The sequence below is a fragment of the Gopherus flavomarginatus genome, chromosome 20 (genome assembly GCF_025201925.1).
Source record: "Gopherus flavomarginatus isolate rGopFla2 chromosome 20, rGopFla2.mat.asm, whole genome shotgun sequence".
In the NCBI taxonomy this organism is placed as follows: Eukaryota; Metazoa; Chordata; order Testudines; family Testudinidae; genus Gopherus; species Gopherus flavomarginatus.
Genome location: NC_066636.1, coordinates 15,225,021 through 15,231,424, shown reverse-complemented (window position 1 = coordinate 15,231,424; position 6,404 = coordinate 15,225,021). Strand labels below are relative to the sequence as shown.

At 41.6% G+C, this 6,404-nt stretch overlaps 1 long non-coding RNA gene across 3 annotated transcripts in view; it reads right to left on the bottom strand.

Moving 5' to 3' along the window:
• Positions 1-1,232: 1,232 nt before the first annotated feature.
• LOC127037872 (uncharacterized) overlaps positions 1,233-6,404 on the bottom strand; it is a 113,169-nt gene continuing 107,997 nt past the window's right edge. For all 3 annotated transcript variants that reach the window (XR_007770493.1, XR_007770494.1, XR_007770495.1), the window contains exon 4: positions 1,233-1,551. This is a non-coding gene — a long non-coding RNA (uncharacterized LOC127037872). The remainder of the gene's footprint in view (positions 1,552-6,404) is intronic.

Here is a 6,404-nt window from a genome sequence, read left to right as displayed (position 1 = left end):
CAGAAAATGCAGGACTCAAAAGCCTGCCTCACTCATTGGTACTTAGGATTAACGCCGGTCCGCTTCTGGGTAGAACAGATGAAGACGTGATCATTCAATGAGTGCAACAATAGGCCCACTTGAGGAGGGAGCTATGACAAGGAGTGTGCTACCCTTCTTTGGGGTCAGCCTGGAGATCCCAAATGGAACAGCCTGAGTGCAATGAAGACGACTCCCTGCTCCGTGGTAGGGACTAGGCAAACAGCAAAAGGAAATTGAGCAAGGATGAGAAGACAAGAAGCAGAATAGTCTGTATGAGGTGATGATCTCCATCTAGCTCTGAAAGGTTTACCTAAGCAGGCACAGGAAGTTTGTGTCCAGTTTATTTTGCAGGATCCAAACCTGGATCAGTAGGCAATGGCCTTAGGTTTGTTACCCGTGTTTGGGCCCTGGGGCTCTTATGTAAAACTAATATGATTAGATTTAAGCACGCGCACACACACACACACACACACACACACACACACACACACACACACACACACACACACACAGCAATAGCTTTAGGATATCCCAAATAATGATCTAAAATCTGAGATGGTATCTAGTATTTAGCAGCAGGTCAGCAATGACTGGACACTTCCCCACTTGGGAGTATGGTGTCAGGATTAAGTCTCTTCAGAGAACTGCTCCAAAGTACACTCTGTTATCTAGTATTTTTATAACTAATTTTTACAAAACCTATAATTCATAGTGACCCCTACTGTGTCGTCACTTCTCCTAACTTCATCCAGTTGTCTATGAACAAAACTTTCCTAACAATCTTAGCCATAATAAGCTTCTCTCCCAGTCACCCAAACTCAAAGTCTCCATCCACTTTCAGTTTCAATTTCTGGATACTTTTCACCCCTCCTCCTATTCTGGTTAGCAGACACTACAAACAGACAGCCAGTGTTCCACCTCGCCTCCAAAAGCCATTCTCCAAACGAACCCTTAACTACATGATGTTCTTTTTGAGTAATTCATGGTGGCTGAATGCATACAATATGATTGCAATTAGCTTGATGAAATTCTGGGGGATCACACCACTCAGTTCCGGAGTAACATTAGGCACCAAGTTAGCTGTGTGAATCTGGGCAACGGTGGCTGGTCAATAAGGAATGGAGCAGAAAGGAAACGCAGAAGGATATTATGATTCAGAAGCATTTTAATGTGATTTGGAAGACAAATGCAGAGAAAGCGACAGAAAGAAATCAGAATTACAATAATATCTCTAAGGTATCAAGAAGGTCTCTAATGAATCATTAGTTCCAAGGTGATGCATTTCACACCAGATGTTCTTCGTTCTTCGTCACAGTTGTAGATTTTCCCAATCAAGTTCTCTTTGCAACCATCTTAAGGTATTAGTTCCATCACAGTCAGAATGAAATGAGACAAAGCACAACTAAAGCCAAGGATGAAACTACTTCTCCAGTAAACAACATATAAAACGAAGTTGAAAGCAGAAACAAATGGCACATATGCATGAAAGGACTAGAACAGGTAGGGCTTGATTCTCATTGACACTAAGACCTCTTCTGACAGCGTTATAAGGAGCCTGCTTCAGTTACTGTGTAAGCATAATGTAAAGGGGCCTTCATGAAACTGAGATTCACTCTCAAACAGAGTATTCTAGAAGAAGCAGAGCGTATAGAAGACAGTAGAGGAAACAGTCATCGAATGTAACCTAGGCAATATAGATATGGGGCAGATTTACTGAGATGCTGAGCACTCACAGCTCCCATGGGAGTTGGGGTCACTCTGCATTTCTCAGACCCATTGCCCATAACTCATCTGTGAATCTTGCTTAACGTTTTCTGGTCTTTCCACGTTCTGGCTCTATTCCTCCTCGGCGAAACACGGCCAACCCTTTCCATAGCCGTACCCCCAGCCCCAAGGCCTAGTATAAGGGTACCAAGAATGTTTGGGATAGCCCCAACCACACCCGTATGGCCTTTGGTAGTACCATGGCCTCCAGTAGCCATGACCTCTACCATACCAGCCCTTGTAATGTTGGGGCTTATAATACAATTCATCACTAAAGTTTTCGTCGAAAATCATCTTTCAGTGTTGGAGGTAAATCTGAAACACACAGGAGGGAAAAGAGTCAACATCATGCACTAGGGTAGTAGAGTAAAAGGTTCAATGCTCAGGGAAATTATGACCCAGACCCTCCGTTCCTTAATACATGTTGCCTCTTATTTCCTCCTCCTAGCCTCCTTCTTCCGCTCACTCTTAACCTCCCTCTTAGCCAGCCCCTTTGATTCCCTCTCAATCCTTCCTCTAAAAAATATTGACAGCAAAATAAATATCTTCTATGGACTATTTCTATCATGCACAAAGGATTTTTTCTCCCTTTTACAAATGATTTGTACAAAGGATGGCAGGGACCAGTTTGCCAATGTTAATTTCCTTGACAGGGTTTAACCTCAGCATGAAAACCCCTTTTCTTCTGAATGACAGACTGGCAGTTTGGCATCTAAAGCTTCTGAGCCAGCAATACTTGCTAATAAATGAATGGAAAATATCTTAAATATCCCCAGTCTTTGTTTCCACATGCTGGAAATGGGTGACGGGATGGATCACTTCAGGATTACATGTTCAGTTCCTTCCCTCTCAAGCACCTGGCTTTGGAGACTGTTGGGAGACAGGACACTGGGCTAGATGGACCATTGGTCTAACCCAGTATGGCCATTCTTATGTTCTAAAATACTTTCTTCAAAACAAAACATTAAGAGCCAGACGCTGAGTGGGTAGATATGGGCACTGTTCAACTGAGATCAAGGGTCTAGGCTAACTTCCCTAGCTTTGGATCTGAATCTAACATTGCTACTAGAGCAGGTAGGAAAATAGCGGTAGCCATACTGGATCAGATCAGACCTCCTTCTAATTGATTGTTCTGTCTGAAATCTTGCTGAGTACCCATCCTAACTCCTCTAACTTAAAAGCTGACTATGAAATTATTGAAAGCTACTGATGGGATTCAAATACCTAATTCCTAATGAAAGTAAACATGAATTCCTGTCTCAAATGCCTAAGCACCTCTGAAAATTGAAGCATTTACTTCTAAACCATGAATGCATCAGTGAAACCCCTTTACCGTGCTAATAATCACAAAGTCATGTTCAAGATTCAGTCCTAAATGAAACCATCACTAACACGACATCGCAATAGCTCTAGAGAGATTGTGACAAATGGGACTTACCCCAGTCGCTGAAGAGGATAAGTCAAGAGAAGTTGTTAATGAACCGGCAGTTGCAAGTGCTTTTATACACTTTCTTAGCCTGCCTGGAGAATACAAGACACCCTTTTGCTTAAGGTGCTAATTATTTACAAAACATATTATGCTGACAAGTCACTCCTTCAATGGATATTATTTGTTTTCAGGATTATTACCATGTGTTCTCAAGCTCACATGGTCTGACATGCACAAGACAACCTATAGGTTTCCTTCATCTGAAAAGCTTTATGGGACACATTCATTCCTGGCATAATTCCAGTGACTCAGATTGTCGCAAAAGATTGTCAGAGGTGTAACAGTTGCAAAATCTGCCATTAGATAGAGGACTCGCCTCTGGTCCTAGTAAAGCATGTTGGCAGGTGTAGGTGGCATTGCCCAATTCTTCCTGCAAGTCTTAGGAGGGAGGGAGCATTCTGCAGAGGCTGAACACCTAAGTGTTTTGATCTAATGCCCATTGAAGTTAATGGGAGTCATTACTCTGGGTAGGTTTTTTCTCAGGCTCTATGATTTGAAATTTGGCCCTGGAAGAAGGACGTATAAGGTCTCTGAGCCATTTAAGTCCCACTTCAGCTTCTAAAAGAGGTGTTAACAGGGACCTAAAAAATGAATAGGCCTTTGTGCTGGAGATCTGCTAAGAGGTGAATTTCCCCCTTTGGTAATTAGAAATTCAGTTCCTAATCCACTTATTTATGTCACCAGTGTTGTGAGATCGGGGTGACCATCGTGGCAGAAGTTCACTGTGCTGCCTCCGACCGGGTTTTTCTTTCATGGAGGTGAGGGGTCGTGGTAGGTGAAAGGAAGCAGGACCATCTTATACAAAGGTTTTGAGATAAACTGTGGAACATTTGCGGCTATGCTAATGTGTCTCCGTCCAATAATAGCCAAGACTATTGTGATTTGAGAAGAAAATAGAATTGATAAAGCCCCAGATGAAATAAAGGAAATAGAGCGATCTGGCTTTCTTGGCCAAGGCCATTGGATACATTCAGAAAAATTGATAAACTGACCAGATTTTGGACATGCTGCAAGACCATTCACTTGCAGGAATCTTGTCTGCTATTATGAGAAAGATGTTGAAGTTTAACATCACTTCACGGAATGTTTCCCCTCACCAGGCAAGGGGGAAGAATCTAATGTTGATTGAGAAGCACTGAACATCTTTGAATTCTATAGAGCTATGCTGACTTATGGTGCTTGATCTCCTGCCCTTAAATTTGAAAAAGGAATTTGTATAATAAAAAGAAATGCAAAGCTTCTTTTTCATGGCAATCAAATAGTCCCAAATTCTGAGCTACAAATCGTGATCTCATTAAGGGAATTACATGGTCACCTTGACATCCTTTTTTTTTTAAAGTGAGTCTATTACTCAATAGAAGGGCGTCTTCCAGTATCAAATCATAATACCATAACAATCCACTGCTTTGGATATGAAAAACCTTAATGAGTGTTTGTGATGCGCTTTGATACCTGGAGCCCTGAGGAAATAGAGCATTCTCCATGTGTTATCATGCCTGTTTTTTATGCAGTGAACCAGAGGGCAGATTAAAATGAAGGTCAGATAGAGGGCAAATAAAACCCAGTTTTCTTGACAACACATGCTACATATTTACCATTGATCCTGAACCTTCCTGGACCCTTCACATTTTTGGCTTCTAAATAGGTCACTAAGAAGAGATGTTGTTGTAGCCATGTTGGTCCCAGCATATGAGTGAGACAAAGTGAGTGAGGCAATATATCGTTTATGGGAGCAGCTTCTGCTGGGGGCAGAGACAAGCTTTCAAGCTGACACAGAGCTCTTCTTCAAATGTGGGAAATGTCCTCAGAGTGTCACAGCTAAATGGAAGGTGGAATAGATTGTTTAGAATAAATAGTTAACATCTGTTTCAAGGAACCTTTCAAAGAGAACAGACCAGATAACAGCTCTCCAGTCATAGGGAGAAGAGCAGAGGGGGAAAAAGCTGGGAGGGAGTGCCATTACTGGATTATACATTGTTGTAATAAGTCATATATCCAGTGTCTCTATTCAGGCCATGATTTTAAGTGTCCAGCACGATTATCACTTTAAGCTCAGAGACTCATCTTTTCAAGGTGTTGTGCAGATTTCCTTTGAAGATGACAACTGAGAGGTCACATACGGAGTTTTCGAATGTGATTACTGTTCACACACAAACGATATGATTTTTTTGTCTTTTACCATTTTCCTGTGTGAGTTCATTGGAGGAAGAAGTATTACAAAAATCTGTATCCCAATAAATGATATTAGTTCACCCACCTTCTCTAAGTACAGAGTAATTCATAGGGAGAATCAATCATGATTAGTGTGTTTTGTTTTGTTGGGTGGGTGCCTGGAGGAATCATCTTCCAACTTAAGCAGAAACAATGACCTTTTAGATAACATTCTGATCCACTTTGCCTTCTTCGTACATGAAGAAAATAATTGGCCGAGAGAACAGCTAGTGTGCAATTTTAAAGTTTCTCCATGGGTAGTGTACAATTGCAATTCTGAAGATACGATTAAGAGATGTACTGTGAAATTTCTTCTTTTCAGGTTGCTGTTCTGTAAATTCTCACTACTGACCCAATATTAAGGAAAGAAAGGAAATGCAGAGACAAGAAGAAAGACCAAACCATAACTTGTTACGCTCTTCTGATATTAGTCCTTATCAAGAGTCTACTGAAAACCACCATGAGAAAGTGTTTCTATCAGACATGTCAAACCCGCCTAACCCCCCCCCCCAGAGGAATTGGGCTTGTTTTGGCTTAATTGGCTTGTGAGTTGTTTGTTGGCTAGTTTTTGTCCTGCAGCATGTTACTTGTTGTAGCTTGTAGCTTCTTTTTTTTTATCAGCTCCTGGGAAGCAGGGGATGGGTGGGGATGAAGCAGGAAAAAGAGGCAAGCAAGGGCAATGTCGGGAATGAGTCGAGGTGCACAGCAGGCCCACCAGAGTCCCAGACTGCATGCCAGTGGGGATCTAGTAACATAGAGCGTTAGGGTTCTTAGAGATTGGCTTGTTTTGGCCTTTTTTTGAAATGGGATAGGCTAGAATTTTGGCTTATTTGAAAGTTCAGGTGCTTATTTACCACGTGAATATTGGCAACTGTGGTTTCTATTGTAGCCTCTTATTTTATTTAAAGTGATTTTTGTA